This window comes from Protopterus annectens, chromosome 7.part1 (genome assembly GCF_019279795.1).
Source record: "Protopterus annectens isolate FY-2018-M chromosome 7.part1, PAN1.0, whole genome shotgun sequence".
Classification (NCBI taxonomy): Eukaryota; Metazoa; Chordata; order Ceratodontiformes; family Protopteridae; genus Protopterus; species Protopterus annectens.
Window position 1 is genome coordinate 211,335,931 of NC_056740.1, and position 17,909 is coordinate 211,353,839.

The following is a 17,909-nucleotide window of genomic DNA, read 5'->3' on the forward strand; positions in this document are numbered from 1 at the left end:
CTTTGAAAATATTTTTTTAAGTAGCATATCGCATTTTTCAAGAAATGTCTAATTAATGCTCTGAAAAATATGTTTTAAGTAGCATATCGCATTAATAATTTAGTTATGGAACACAGCTGACTATATGTAATTATGATGATTGTTTAAAAATGAACTTGCGTCTCTATGATGGGTAGAATACTTTAGTGAAAATCATCTCTCCTCACATTGCCCAACTGTGTGTTTAGGAAAGTGTATGTAGCGAAGTAAATATGTATGTATCATACCCCAACCTGTATTAATCAGCTCATAAAAGTCCATCCATCTGATGTACGTTCACAAACAGTAATAATGACTTTTTTTAGGAGAATGCGTTTCACAAAACTTCCTAAAGCTGCATACATACAGGCCTATGTGGTGTATAGCTGCATTCATACTGAATGCAGTTTATCTGGGGAGTTCTCCTGCACTGCTAAGAAGTAATCACTTTCATTGAAATGTATGCATTATTTCTTCCTTAAGTTTGATTCTCACATTAGTCAACTAAATTTTAACAGTGTGTAATCTCAGAACATTATGTGACAAGTCATCCTATTTAATTTCCAAAACACCAAGGATAACAATCAAAACCATTGAGCCCATCAGTGTTGAGCATCTGAAAAAGAGTGAATAGGTTGAGCATCACACATGGTAAATCTCACTACCATGTTTCACACCTTCATTGCTATCTGATAAAATAACTTCCTCTTTGTTTGTGAATGCTCCTCTATGCTGTCCATCAAGCAAATGCAGTTGGCGTAGTTGTGTGTGTTTGAGCAGTAGCTCTTAAATGCAAAATTATAATTTGACACCAATTTATACTTTGAATTGCAGCTTCAGTTTTGCAGGCATGGCTGGTGTGAGAGAGGATGGTGCTAAATTTGGAGCACAGAAGTGGAGTACTGAGGAGTCCATGATTTTGTAGCACTCCTCGTGAAGTGCTACAGCCATAGGCTACTGCAGGGGGACTATACTTGGTCTCAGTATAAGACTAAGGCTTGGAACAGGTTAGCCAAGACTGTCTCCAGTACAACTGGCATCCCATGCACTGGAGAGAATTGTCATCACCACTATAACAACCTGAAATTGTGCAAAAAGAATCTCCTTAGCCAATGGGAGGAAGAGTTTAGAACTAATGACATCCCTCAGTTGTGTAAATATACTGACCCATCAGTACTAAATGATATAGAATACAGTACCCACCAAGATTGTTTTTCAGTATGCTTTCATGTCTCTTCTTCTCTTCTTCTGTGATTTACAGCTGCTGAATACATTACTGTGAACTGTGAGGCACACCAAGAGGGGTAAACTTGCCTCAGAGATGAACGGTGTATGCATGCATCATGTCTTACTGAAAGCATAACTATTGTAATCGTTAATAACTATTGTAATTGTATGCAGTATGGCAATACCATAATAAATAGTTGTATTTATGATATCATATCAGTGCAGTTGATGAATGGTACAACAGAGTAAGACCTTCACATCATACCTGGATGTGGCAAAAATGTATAGACTGAATAATCATAACTGTTTTTTTTTTCTGAAGTTATATAGTTATGTGATATGCCATAGGTCTAATTCTGTCTCTTTTTGGTCTCACCTTCCCCTTTCTCTCTATTTTTTTTTTGGATGGGTAGGATATTTTATATGGATTAAAATGTTCTTTTGTCACACATTTCTGCTTACAAAAACTGATAAGTATCACAGAGAAGGATCAGCCCTCCACAGACTGCAGCACCAACATCCAGCACTTCAGGTCCCATGCTGCCAGTGCTGCCTCCACAACCCCTGCCTTACCTGCCCTAACTGCATCAGGAAGGTCTGCTCTGGCAGATGGTGCATGCTTATAGTCTGGGAGTAGTATTAGTGGAGGTGGTGATTTTCTCACCCGCCAAAAACTGACAGGGCTGGTGGAGGGTATAACGGAAAGGAGCCTCAGTGCCTGAATTAGCTGCGTAGAAAAGGTGCTTCATTACATTGCCAAAATGATGCCACATCAAGCATTGACACAGGAAACTGAGACAGGAGATGACAGTTCTGAGGGTGAGGACTAATTTTCATTGTTTTCAGGCTTGATGTGGGTGCACCTTCAATGTCACCTACTTAACCCCAATCATGGTGCCCATCACCATCCTTGTCTGTCTTGTTTGTCCTGTATTGCTGTACCTGCTTCCTCACCTAACCTTCCAACCTGATCCTCACATTCTCACATTCCTAAGCACTTTCCCCAACATTCCACTCTATTCAAAGGTAAAAAAATGGACACCTGGCCCACAAAAAAATAATGACCCATACATATTTCCCCACTTCACATATGTGTCTTCTTGACACACATGATTTGATTCAATTGGCTATACAACATTATTCTGTTGCTGTCATCACTTATCCTTGGCATGGTGACATTCCAAATTAAGCAAATGCTGGCTACACCTCTACATTTATGTTGTGAAGAAGTAGATAGCTATGGTTCTCTCCCACTACCTTCCTGCAAATTCAACTATTCTTTCCCTGCATCTTCTCTTCTCCTTGCCCCCATTTCGCTACTTTCATGCCAACCCGATTTTCACATTTTTAATCTGGTCAAAAAATAGAATCACACGCAACACACACAGCCAGAAATGGCCCATAAGAAGCCTTCAATTTCTGTTCTCAGCCTTTGCACAGGATTTGGCATTGTGCAACAAAGCCAAGTGATGGTGAATGGCTGTTCATGTCCTGTGGCAAAACCTGCCCAAATGTTGCCATCACCAGTATTCTGGGTGCTTAAACATGCTGTGCTATCAGAATACAGAGCAAAAGAAGAGCATTGTATACACAATTAACTAGCATGCCTCATATGTACTAGGTATAAAAGATAATTTCAGTAGCTATTACTCATGTAATTTGCCCAGGCAACATATTTATAACAGTCATTCCTAAGTATTCTTGAAGTCATGATGAAATGTTATTATAATAATCACAGTCTGACCATGTTCTTGGGAAATGATCCGTATAATAGAGTCAATCTCTGCTTCAACTCTGCTCTTTAATTTAGCTTGGTGAGCTTAAATCTAGTGCCACATAGAAAGTTAGGTTTACTGGTGAATTTTCTCCATTAAGTACTATCCAGAGAGCTGACAGGTACATATTGCCACTAAGCCTGTTTGCACTGCAGAAGGCAAACCAATTGTTTCACTGTTTCCTTCAACAGTAAGCCTGATTGCTCACAACGTACCATTGTGCACATGGGGGGGGGGGGGGCAAGTATGTCACTTTATTTTTGAACTGAGCTTTTGAGCTAACATGGAAAGGTATAATACATGTGGAGCATATATATGCAACATGTTAAGATAAAACAGATCTGTTGCACATATAATAGTAATCACAATATTTCTTCTGTTAGCAGGAAGCATCAGTAACACCATTAAACACCGTTACTTCACAGTCCGAGTTCAATGCATTAAAGAATAATCACGCATGCACTAACACTTTCCCAAAATCTGCACAAATACATTTCTCAGCATTGAGCTTTATGAAGAGAACTGGAACAGAAATAAGTCTTGCTAATGAATTATATTACTTCATTACATGGCAATTGTTTCATGCACTCATGTGAAATGCAGTGATCTGTGTGCTTAACTGACCACTTTATTCTGGACATTTGGATCTGCACTGCAGCGCTGACACAAATGATATACAACCACATACAGCTACATAAACCATCATATTTCATCCCTCATGCATTGAAACATTGAGTACTGATTGGTACTGACAGTCCACATTACCCATGCATGAGCACATACCACTGCTAATATTAGTACCATTCATTAAGGTTTAAATACCAGCTTCAAAACCTGATGCTCCATGGATGATTAATTATCCATCCTGTCTTTTACATTTGCGTATGTCTCATCTACACAAGACAGATTGGTACATGTCACTCTCAGTGCGCAGTATACATTAATGACAGCATAGCTGACATAAGTCAGCAGTATGTATGTATGTATTACTGATGATAAGTCGCATTTAACTCCATCATAGCAACAAATATGGATTGCGCAAAACCTTCAACATCACAATATATTCTGTGACACAGACTAAGAAGTCAATATTATCTACGCTGCACTGTCACAGTTTAAAACTCAGAATTATGTGGTGGAACTTGCATTAAGTACTGTGTCAGTAGGTAGGGTGTTCTAATCTGATAGCAGTCAATTGTGTGTCTGTGTGTATGGAGTTCTATAAATATGACCTTAACTACTGGTGGCCTCAATAAGGTAGTAGTCTAGAAATACTTTTACACTGTAGAGTGAGTCCACATCAGTGTCAGTCTGTTCTGTCTACATTATCTTCTCTGTGACACCACACTGATGTCATATGCTATAAAGTACACTCTCATACTATAAAAGTGAGACTTCTGTGGTAGCACTTGCATTAAATACTATGTCTTCTAGATTGCATAGTTTGATATGTAGAGAGTTGTAATCTCAAAGAAATCAAATTGTGTGTGTGTGTGTGTGTGTGTGTGTGTGTGTGTGTGTGTGTGTGTGTGTACGCATGTGTGTGTGTGTGTGTGTGTGTGTGTGTGTGTGTGTGTGTGTGTGTGTGTGTGTGTGTGTGTGTGGCTGAGTAACTATGACATTAATTACTGCTGACTTCAAAAAAGCAGTACTCTGGAGTAAATTTTATACTGCAGGGTGAGTCATGTCAGACCTTTCTCCCAAAATTATCCTCTCTGCTAAACAGTGCTGATGTCATCCTCTTTAAAGTGTGCTCTCACAACATGAACATAAAACTTCTGCAGTGGTGCTTCCATTAAGTACTGTGTCCTCTAGATTGTGTAGCTAATTAGGTATGAGGTTCTAATCTCATAGCAATAAACTTTTGTTTGTGATGGTGGGGCCATTGTATCACTGGAGGATTAATTCAACAGGTATGCTCATGTGTCTCCCAGTCGTGAGAAACATTTACATAGTCAGATCAATCCCACATCTCCTTTTTGTCTGTCCACAAATGCATACTGTCTGTAACACACTGATGAGGTCATCATCTCAATAATACACTCTCACACAAGTGTAGTCAGATGTCTTCTGTGGTGCATGCGTATAATCCATTTGTGTGTAGATTGTGCCAATTGATAGGTAGGGAGTTTGAATACAGCAGTGAGACTTGTGTGTGTGAATGTAAATGGATGCAGGAGTGTATCACACCTCTCACTATTCACAACATTTAGGAGTCCACATAGCTGTAGAAGTCATTTTAACACACATCTCCTTTACACAACACAACTGATGACATCCTTTCAAATATGCTGTCTGCCTTACATAGAATCACAGTTCTGCTGTGGTGCCTGTGTAGAATACACTGGATGTACAGATTCTGTTAGTTGATAGGTAGGGAGTTTGAATACAGGAATGACTGTTGTCTGTGTTTCTTCCTCTTACTGTGCAGAACAGGCTGCAAACACATACGTGTGCTTGTGCTGTGCAGCCAATTTTTAGCAGAAACATGAAGGTAATACACAATGTTAATGTCATCCATTGAAATGTGCAGTGTCAGAGTCATCAAATAAATCTGTATTTGCACTTGTGTTTCAGCAAACCTTCATAAGCCTGTAATGCTAGCCATTCAGCATAAATCCTGACATCACTGCTTACAGTCAGTGTTCATGTTGTTAACAGTGTTGTCACCCATATGTGCTATGTTCATGTGTAGATATTGTTTTCTGTTACAAGTGTTTATTGTACATTTCCTTTGGAAAGGCTATATTGAAGATGAAGAATGAATCTGCCATCTGAATAGATTGTGGTTCCATCATATTTATAGTGAAGCACCCCCTCATGACTGAGGACATGAGACAATATAATGCATGTTGTTGCCTTAGTAAGGCATGTATTCCAATACTGGATTATATCCATATTGGACATAATTGCTGTTCTACCATCACAGTGACAACAGCAGAGGGCTACAGGTGGGTTTGGGTATACCTAGCATCAGGCAATGTTGTCTGATATTCATCAAAGATTCTTTCTGTGTAATTACAGGGATGCATATTCCTTGATTCATGCACATGATGTAATGCTTTCACATAATCACACATACGACAATTGGTGATGCACTTATACCAGGGCACATACACTGATCCCACTATGGTGCTGATTTTGTCAGTGCTTAGGCAAGTGTTCCAAACTATCATTGAATGACTGTAAGCATCTCTGTCCATAACTGTTCTTTATGAAAGAACCCCCCTCCCCCCATTATACTTTGTATGTATAGAGTGGTGGAGTCCTTCTCCATCAATTTTAAAAGATAAAAATTATGGGCAAATACAGTACAGCTGATTGAATTACTTTACATAGGTGGAGTTGAACACCTCTGATAACATTTCTTTTTTTTTTTCAAAACATTCTTTATTTCATTTTATAGTTAACAAAATGACAATCCACACAACATAGCAGGTGATAGACAACAGAAATTCTGTATAAGCATTACACCTCTGATAACATTTCTGCTGTGTTGAATGTGATTAATAGCCATATTGGTATTTGGAGGAGTTCTGCAACTTGATGTTCAACTATTACACAGGTTTTCATATTTTGTGAATATAATGCCGTCATGCAACCATTACATCACATCACATCAGTCTTATCCCTTGATATGTTGCATGTATACATGTGAATGTCACTCTGGATTTCATGGCAATAGACATTTATTCTGCCAATGTCATGGTGAGAGTGCTTCTTTGGCACATGCATTGAGTCCTATGGTTTGCACCGTTGTGCTCCAGTTCTTGGGTAGTATGTGTAAAGACATACAGAGAAATCTTCCTTGACTATGGAACATTGATATAGGACTGATCACAATTGTGTGCACATGAGCATATTCCTTTAAGTACCATCAATTTGACATGTTGATATGACATTCATTCTTGGGGATCCTTTCTTAATTCACACACTAATTTCATTTGATTGTCACAATATCCATTGCTACCTCCTGCAGCAGATGCCGACAATACACAGTTCTGGGGAATACACTGCATCATAGTGTGGTATTTGCATGTCTTCTTATCTGTCGACACAATAACTGTGTCGGGCAGGAGTGCCTTAGACAAGGGTATTATGCATGTCACACACTGCTCCCACATTTGTAACACCACAAAACCTACATATGGGATGCATAACCATTAGAATATTGAAGTGCATAATTCCCTTCAAAGATGGTCCTCCTTGTACATGCAAGCCTAGTTCTGTGGTGTGCCGTTAACACACAGGTCAGTGTTGGCATTGATGGGACGGGTTTCATTCTTGCAAAGGAAGATTGTGGCTTATGACGCATTCTTATTTTCCAACATGTTATATTGACATAATGCATGCTGTGCAAATATCCCATAAGGTATGTATTGTCCTTGTGAACTGTTATCTCAACTCGATGACATTCATGTCATGTAATTCCCCTATTACAATGTGAATTTGTGTAACTGTCACATCCTATAATATCATGTCTGCTTTCATATTTACCTATATTTGCTCAGGAAGTGTGATCACCATTAATTACTTTTATTATTATAAATTTGTCTTTGTGACATAAGCACCTTGACATCAATTATCTCACTAGAATGTGAACATTTACACTCCTCTCTAAAATATTTCTCTATACATTCTTTTTGAGTTCTGTACACGTTTCTTCTCTGGTAACCCATGTATTATAGTTGCCGTTGCTGTTTCACTCTTGCTCATTACTGTACTCATATGTTACATTTCTGTGCACAGGACACTCATTATACTTTCCCTGCCTGTGTACAGCATGCACTATTTGCCTTATGCAGCTCTTTGTGTTATCTGCGTGAGATAGTTTTAACAGGTTTAACCACAGGCAAGCTTGTTTGTATACTGTGCACGCTCATGCTGCTCAACACATTTTCCTGGCTGCCAACACTGTTGCTGGCCACAGAAACTTGCCTGTATTCATGTAGGCATGATGAGCAGCATGCATATGCATTAGCACTGCTGTTTATCACTCTAACATGCAAATATCATGCAGGCTTTCAGCAGAGCCTACACAATTGTTCATGAATCCCACACCCTGTTTATATATTTTTATGGCAGAGGTGGCAAGTGTGTTTAAGTCAAAGAAAAGAATGAAGCAGCTGCCACTTAAGTAAAGGACTGAAATACTTGCAACAGTTATTGGATTGTTTGTGGTTGTCTATCCCAGTATTATATTTTTGGCTGTGGCTCTATTAGGTCTAGTAAAGAAGAAACAAGCCGATTCAGGTTGTGAGTAGCTATATAGTAATGTGGCTGATTTCTTCAAGTCTGGAGTAGGTTAAAATCTCCTAAGATTAGAAAATTATGCATGTGTATTACATATTCAGTTTAACAAAAACAGATGTATTTTAGTTTTTTATTTACATACGATGGAGCATACACATATACAGAAATTCATACAATATAGACAAGAAACAAAAGTACTATATCTTCTGTTTAACCCATTGCTGATGCATCTTGTTTCCCATAAAAAAAAAAAACAAATAAAGAGACATTAGAGGTGACCAATAGGTGGGAAGGCTAAATTTTCCAGTAGCGCATTTCATATTGACACCACTTTGTTAGCAAATCACTGTAATTTCTGAGGGATATGGGTTCTACTACATACTAGATTCACGGCCAAGGTACTCAAGTAAGTATGGGTGACTTAAAGCTTTAAAGACTTAGATCAAGACAACCCTTACTCTTCAGATAGGTAAGGCGGATAAGTCAAGAGGTCTTGTGTCATTCCTTTTATTTTTAATTTAAATTTTTAAACTTTTTTCTTTTTCACCTTCTCTGAACTTGCTCTAATATTTAAATCTAATTTATAAGAGGCAGACCTCATAATGTAACATTTAAAAGATGACATAATAGCATTAAAAGTTGATCATTACGACCTCAGAGTAACACTCAGAATATGTACCTAAATTTCTGTCTTAATTCAATGGTAACATCTAGCTGCTTATATTGTTATATGACTCGGAGTAAGGAAACATTCATCTTTAGGACAGGAAGTTAAATTCTTCTTAACTTCATAACCACTAATTTTTCAGTACTGAAAATTAATCTGTTATCTGTGGCCAGGTGGCCCACAGGCCTTCTACTATTCTTTTATTGTTGTTTCTGTTTTTGGTAATGCTGGCAGTCAGGGGCGGCTCGTGCTATCGGACTGCCGAACTGCAGCCCTCCCACCTTGAAAAAACAAAATAAAAAAATCTGTGAAACAAAAAATCATGCGTCCCAACTCCTTTGCGCATGCACAGACACATTGGCAAACTCAGATTGCCTTTATCAGCTGTCTGGATGCAGACAAAGAGGTACCCAGCAATCTGTGCTGTGAGATACCCATGAATCTGTGCAGTGACAACCACACAAGAACAGAGGAGCTCAGGACTGCTTCCCCTGGAGGCAGGGCCAATGAGAGGTGAGCTGAGAGCTCTCACAGGGATTTCACTGCACAGGCTTTGTGAGTGGAGTATACTGCTGGACAAATGGTCACTGGCTGGATTGGCTTTGTGAAACAAGTAGGTGAAGGCTTGTCGCTGGCTGGATGGCTTCATGAAACAGGTAGGTGAAGGCTTTGGACAAAGAAGGTGTGTGTGTGTGTGTGTGTGTGTGTGTGTGTGTGTGTGTGTGTGTGTGTGTGTGTGTGTGTGTGTGTGAAATGCCCCAGTTGCTATATACTGGTGGCTAGAGAGAACAAATTGTGGTGGGTAGAGATACTCAGGCTTGAACCCTCTGCCTTGGATGCAGGTGGCAAGGACCTGAATTCCCTATCCACCACCATTTCTAAAAATAATTTGCAGATTTTTGCCTCATATTTATTCTGTTCCTCATAAAATCTGTGGTTTCTGTATCTACATGTTTCCTTGCAAAGTCTGTAGTGCAGTGGTGCACTGGTAGCATTGCTGCCTGGCAGCTACAGGTTCTCTGGTTTGATTCTTGGCCGGGGTGCCTTCTAAGTGGAGTCTGCATATCCTCCCATCTTACAAAGATGTGTCTGGAGTTTCTCCCTGCTCTGCTGTAAATTGTCTTTTGTTCCAAGTCAGACTAGTTTCCTGGTTAAATGTTTAAAAATAACAGGCATTTGAATGTCAGACTTCATATTCTTCAGAAAGTACATGGTAACACAAAACTGTTTATTCTAGCAGATGTCTAAGTTTATAACATGGATATTTGAAATTTGTCCCTATTTTTGGGACTGTATTCCCCCATTATTGGATTTGTCCAGGTATTTTGTGCTAAGGTTGAGAGCTATCTATGGTGAGAACTGAATTTATTGAATGTTTGGGGGCTGTATTCCCCCCATTACTGGCTTTGTCCACATGTTTTTTGCTAAGAGGTTGAGAGCTATGGTGAGAACTGAATTCACTGAATATGTTTGGGGGCTGTATTCCCCCATTATTAGCTTTGTTCAGGTGTTTTGTGCCAAGAGGTTGACAGCTATGGTGAGAACTGAATTCACTAAATGGTAGCCATTTAAGTTTGTCATCCTCTCTTTCACAAAATAGCTGATTTGGCATAGTGGTATGTTTCTCTGACTGTTTTGCACAGGGTCCCGTGGGTTAAAGACGTGGCAGTGAAATGTATGGTGGTAACACAGCATTTTATTCTAGCAACTTTCCAACATTGTACAAGCAATGTTTAAAATGTGTCCCTGGTTTTTGGGCTTTTGCCCCCCCCCCAATAAATTTCAGCTTTTTCCAGATTTCTTGTGCTGCAAAGTTCAGAGATACAACTGTTTGTCGAGTAGATTTTACAAGGAGCTGAGAGCTGCATGGGAACAAAACTTTAGTGCTGCTTATTCTGAGTCTGCTTACATTGTTAATAGCACAACAGGTAGTGTACTTGCTTTTGATGCAAAAGGTTGTGGGTTATACTCCCATAGTAGATAAATGCATTGCTGATACTCAGGGCCAGCCTTAGCCGAAATGGCGCCCTAGGCGGAGTAGTGCTGTGGCGCCCCTTAAGCCCCACCCACACCACATTCATGAAATACCCCTATTTGAGCCACACCCACTGACTGGGACATTCCCCAAGAAAGCCATTCCAGTCATTTACTTAAATTATTTAAATACATAAGAAGAAAGATACCTTGTAATGTAGTTAAACTGCAGCTACCTTTGCATATCTATTTTCTACGTGAAATACCAGAGCCAGGTCATGGTCAAATAGGATCCTAGGAAGGGTAATAGACCGCCACCCCAGAGCAGCCCCTCCTGCAGCAATCCCCAGCAGCAGCCCCCTCCTAGGGTTGCCACCTTTTCAGATGCCCAAAGTGGGACATTTTAGGTACAAATGTCAGATTTTGCAGGGCAAAACATATCCACAGCAACTACAAAGGACAGTACTTCACTTTTATGCCTAAATAAAAGGTTATTCTTGTAGCATTTTAGTTGCTTACTCTGTTTCTTATAACATTTAGGTGTTTCAGATACAGAATGACTGTTTTATGCAACTATTACATAAAATATAGGAAATATTTTTGTCCTAAAATCTCTGGACATTTGCCATTTTTTAAATTTTTTTGCAGGACACAACTGCCCAAGGAGGGACTGTCCCTCGCAAAGTGGGACAGGTGGTAACCCTACCCCCTCCTCAGCCATTCCAATGTTCCATTATTTGGTTACCTCACCAGTTACCATACATACTGTTCTATTATTTGCTTCTACAATGATTACAGACATTGAAATAAAATAGCACAAACACAGATAGCCATTTGCTAAACAAACAATACAGTCTCACAATGAAAACAGACTTAGCACGAGCAGTAAACTTCTCTGCCCTTGAAACTCACATTCATTGAAACAACTTAACTCACATTAATTGAAACAGCATATAAAACCACATTCATAGAAAATGCATCTGGCCAGCAGAGAATTAAGTTTACCTTTGGGCTATTTTCAATGCACAGGTGAATGAACAGGTCCATCCCATGTACTATACCCACCCATCTTCACCTCCTTTGGTCACCTGTACACAGAGAGGAGGAGCGAGTCTCGGAGTATTATAGGTAAACGGGAGCAGTTTATTAGTCTGAGAAATTTTTAGTTGCTGATCTACTCAACACCTAACAAATTAGTCCTGTTATCAAGGATGGACATCACCTAGATAGGGTGTTACCATATGCAACTTTGGTTTGCCTTACTTCTATGGGTAAAATAACCAACTTCAAGAAGGTCTACTGATACAAGAACTGGTGATTCTTTAAACTATCAAAAGTTGTTAGCATGCCAACAAGTCTGCATACAACACATGGACTGGCATCCAGTCTATCAGCAAGTGTACATCTCATTTCACGGTTAGCTGAGATAGGCTCCAGCCTTTGTTGTCCCAAAACCCAGAACAGGGTAAAGTGGGTAACAAAAAAAAAAGACTGCATAGCCAACTTAGTACTTTTAAGAAGTATAAAATATTCTTTAGTGCTGAACTAGTGGCCAAAGAAGCCAGCAGTCATAAAGGCCTGTTATATACTATGTCTGTGTATGTATATACTACGATAGGAAAATGCACACATTCTTAAGAATTAGTCTGTTCATGTTCGCTCCTTATCATGATATTTTATATTATCACACAGCACAAATCCTTAAATCAATTAACACTACAAAATGAGTTCACAAAAGAAAAAATATGATTGTCTGCCAACAGTACATAAAGTTTAAGTACCAACACACTCTAAATAACAACTGCAGGCTTTGCTCCACTAGAATAAACACAAACAAAATTAATGGGTTCATACCTCTAAAGTGCACCTTATGACAAGGAATGTACCTCATTTGGGGTCTTAAAAAGTTCATGTTCCTCAAAGTTCCACATCGAAAGGCTCTGTCACACATTCAGTGTTAGGGATTTTTTTTACTGAAATCCATGATACATAGAAAAGAATACTATTAATTCTTTAAATTATCTTTTCAATACATAAAACCAGCCTATTTTACCCATCCTATGAAGTTCCTAGAGAAAGTTGTTAGAAAGCTTTTAGTAAGTGTTCCACAGTTTACCCATTTGTTCCACATTATGAGGGCTAGTGTTCCTCAGCTATGAATGCATCATTAAAATTTGCAAAGCTAGATGTCTTTCATGTTTTCCTATTTACTATGCTTATAGAATCTGTAGTGACAATTTACAGTCACCTACAGCAGATGTAATTAAGGAATTACAGGAACTGCTAGTAAAGAACAATTAATCATATGTATTCTTACACTAAAGAAAAGAGCAGTAGTCATCCTAGAGGGGGGCTAAGCCACCCCCAAAGTTAATACTGAGCTCCTTACTATCCTAATCATTAGCACACACCACAAACACAAAACAAAATTTGGTACAAATCACACGATCAACATAAGAAAAAATAAAAGACAACAAAATCCAGAAAGCATCTTAGCATTTTGTAAAATATTCATTTTTATTAACTAAAGTGCACTTGTTTTACATACTGCAGAGGTAAAGTTTTGTAAATAATTAAAATAAAAAGAAAGCCCACTCTACTTTATAACATTTTTACTAAATAATAAGCTGGGTCCTTGATTTCTGAAACTTGTACTGTATTACTACTAAGACTGCTGCACCCCAAACAAGTAGCACTGTGCGCACAGAAAGAGATAAAGTAATACTTTAAGAAGGTAATTATAATTATCTCTGCGAGTATAAACAACGTCCAAGCCCTTAAAACAACAAACGACTCTGAGGGGAACTCATCACGAAGACCAGTTAGTACTGCTCCCCAACCTAGTAGCAAACTGCACACAGAAAGAGATAGAGAAAGCAAAACTTGCAGCAAATAAATGGAGCATTGAGTAACAAAAATAGAAGAAAGTTTTTAAATGCCATTTCGCATTAGCGATGAGCAGAAAAGTGTTATTTTACCAAATATATATAGAACAATTAACTCTTTCTGGAGAACACTAGCTCCACATAAATCAGGTTGTTGTGTCTTTCTGCTTTTCCCGGTTAGGGGTCGCCACAGCGGAACTCCGGTCCGCTAATGATTAGCAGAAAATTTTTACATGCTGAGTTACCAGCCCTGAGGTACAACCTTCAATGAAGGTACACCCCTTCACACATGTCTCCACACAGAAGACGCTCTAGCTGATAAACGAATGAACAATGTCTTGCTGCTTGCAACCACCACCAAAAAAAAGTAATCCTCAGAGACGGGGCACCCAGAAGACATCAAAATAAGAAACGTAAATTAATTGAAATAAATACATAAAAATGCGCTCTTTACGAGGCTGGCCTGTACGGCGCCCTAGGCGGTTGCCTAGTTCGCCTATGCCTAAGGCCGGCCATGCTGATAATGTACTGTGTTGTAAAGTGGTGAATGATGCAGTCCTTTTTGGCAGAGATACCTGGAGTAGTAACTATGAACCTCTTATCAGTTTGCCATACAGTCCCTATTGCGATATTACTAGCTTATCATTTTTTAATGCATGCAACATAGGCAATTTATTCCTCAAGGGCAACAGGCACTTTATTTGTAGATGAATAAACAATGACATATAAAGTTGTTTGCTAGCAGCAACCTCTTCATTGTTACAGATTTCTTTAATGTGGAATTATTTAGATGACTTTTACACTTCAGAGATTGTGCATATTTACTGATACTGCTGGACTATAGAAGGTTGAGTAGACTTTTATGATGGAAATGTACTGAATTGGGTAGGTTTGTCATTGGTGCATGCATTTTGTTTCATTGTTTGCTAATGTTCAAAACAATACATTTAAAATGCCCTCTAACAACTGTACTGTATTGTACAAGGAATACAATTTAATACAATTGGGAAGGTGTATCAAAGAGCATGTGTATGTTTCGTGTTCAAGGGGCCTATGATTTGAAAACAGCCCAAAAGGGGCATATGATTTGAAAACAGCCCAAAGTTAATCTTTATCTGCCACTGGCAGAATGTATTTTCTTTGAATGTGGGTTTCAATGCTGTTTCAATGCATATGAGTTTCAAGGGCAGAGAAGTTTTAATGCTAAGTCTGTTTTCATTGTGAGACTGCATTGCTTTGTTTAGCAGATGTCTATTGGGGTTTGTGCTATAAAAATGCAAAATAAAACTTTCAAATGAAATCCAAATCATTGCAGAAGTAAAGCAGTATGCACATTGGTGTTTATGGTAAATGAGGCAAATTAACCAAGAAATGGGACACTGGAATGGTTCCAGGGGGGAGGCTCCAATCGACCATGATTTTGAGAGGGGAAGGGCAGCAAACTCAGACAGCCCTGGTTGAACTATACCTCTCAGCTGTCCATATTTTTGCAGAATGAATAGATATTTGCTTCTTATTTTTGGTTTGTTCCTCATAAAATGTGTGGTTTTCTGGCAAATCATTTAGGAATGAAGTCACTAAATGACAGACATTGAGTTTTACATCATAACCTTCAGAAAAATGCATGCTAAAGCAAGACTTGTTATTCTATCAACTGTCTTAAGTTTATACAAGAGCAATTGTTAGTAGTGTTTGTATGTTCCCCCAATATATCTGGCCTTGTCCAGATTTCCTGCATTAACAGGTGGAGAGGTACGTGCAAATAAAATTGCTTTATATAATTAGGCATATCCAAACCTCTCAACTGTCCCCGATTTTGGCTCAAAATGTTGCTCTTCCCCTAATAATCCCTCTGCAAAATGGCAATTTTGGAAGAAAACATGGAGGGTTTACAATTAATAAATAACTGTAATAATCAGTTATAGATTACTTTTATTTCAGAAATGCATGTAGATTCTTTTATTTTGTCAGCTGCTCAAGTTAGCAGTACTAATATTAAAAGTGTCCCTTCTTTGACAGGTTCCCAGTTGTATTGTGTGGTTATTTTATATTTTTGCATCACATGTTTGGTCCATTTTTCATAAAATTGTGTTTTTTTTGGCAAATTAGTGGCAAATCATTAAAGACTGAAGTTAGAAAATAATGAAAGACATTTGAGTTTCAGATTTCGTACCTTTCAGAAAATCCATACTAATGCAAGACCTACTATTCTATTATCTTTCTAAGTTTATAAGAGCAATATTTAAAAATTGTCCTTATTTTTGGGCCTTTGTCCCACTTCTATGTATGGCTTTGTCCAGATTTCTTGCTCTGAGGTTGAGAGGTATGACAAATGTGTCAGGGTCATCGCAGTCAGCCAGAGACATTTCAAATTGTGACAAACTTGTTGCACCCCACTCCCCCATGTAGTGACTCTGGATGTGTCCAAGCAAGGCAAGGAGCAGTTATGCAGTGTAAATGTGCAGACTATTCCCCCCCATCCAAGGTAAACACAAGTACTACAGTGGCTTTTCATCTGTCATTGATTTTGCAGAATGTTCTGGTTTCTGTCATTTTTATACTGTTGATATATGCTTATTATTATTCAGAAAGTGCCTTTTGCTCTGTGTTTAAGTAGCAGTGCTTTAATGACCACTAGGTAAGCTTGTCTGATATTGTAAGATGCAAGTAAGTTTTAATAAACAGTATTGCCAACATTGAAAGCCTTTCTGTTGTTGCCATGCAGAGAATACTTACATAACTAGATAATGTATAAGCCTTGGGTATTGAAATGCATATGGCAGTATTTGTACTAAAGGCCAGGATTAGATTATGTTAAGCTCATTACAGGCTTTACCTGCAAACTAAACAGAATGCCAGTCTATCATGCGTGGTTCATATCCTGTGCCGTAATCCTTTAAGCAATATATGTTGAGCTTGTTTCTTGTTTGCTTTTCATTTTTTACTTTGATCATGTTTTCCCCATGAAACAAGTAGATAGTTTTCAGGCAGCAGGTCTCTTTTGGATAAGAAACATTTTTACAAGTGGGGGTATCACAGAGATTGCTACTTTCAGCATGTTACTTGGTACTTTAATAAAGCTGAATATAAATTATAATTAGAACTGGAGTACAAGAAGAAGTGATTTGAGTTAAGTGCTGCTTGTTTTTCTTATACTTGATTTTTACTGGCATATCAATAATGTATTTAAAATGTAATTTATTTTTTCATGCCTCACATCCTTTTTGTTTCCATCTAGATATTAAGTAAGCTGTCATGCAGCCAATGGATTGAAATATATTTTTTTATTCTACACTTCATTTTGTCTTGATTGGACTCCCATAATGATGGTTTGGCACCCAGGGCAGCGTATTTAATTGAAGTTTTTGTGGTTTTTGAGCATAGCCCCTCCCCTTTCTAGTTGGTCACACCCATTCCCATTGACCCCACCCATTCTGCTGTCTCCTGCAGCCCCCCTTTGATTTGAAGTCACCAGCCACCACTGTAGTCATGTATTTTATAGTTATTTATTTAGAAAAAAAAGTCAATCATGGCTATAGAACAAAAAGGTCACAAAAGAAAGTCATATGGAACAAAGGATCATTTGTTGCTAAATAAAGCAATAATATAGAGTTGTAAAAAGGAGAAGAATCTTAGTATGGCATAGACAGATTACAAAAAAAAAAAACATTTGGCAGCATCCCATGTTCATGGATAAAGGAGTGTGTTGCTCATCTGTTCAGGATAAAACAGACAAACAGTTGTGAGTTTGGTCCAAGCAGCTTTATTATATACAAACACATCAGGATTAGGACTTAGTAACTTAAACTTAAATACATTTATAAACTGACTACTGCACTCATACACTTTAACACTCTGGCTGTTATCTCAAAATGGCACTGCTACCTGCACATGCTCGCTATTTATATGCACGTGCCTACACTTGGAAATGCTTCTTAAAGATACAACATACGCCTTCTACATTCTCCCTCTTTGAGAAATAGCTCATACACTAAATAACAACATTGATTGACATGCAATTGTGCAGAAATAATCCTTTGATATGCAGTTAGGCAGAACTAATTCTTTGACATGCAATTATACAAAACTAATCACAAAGGAGAAAATCAT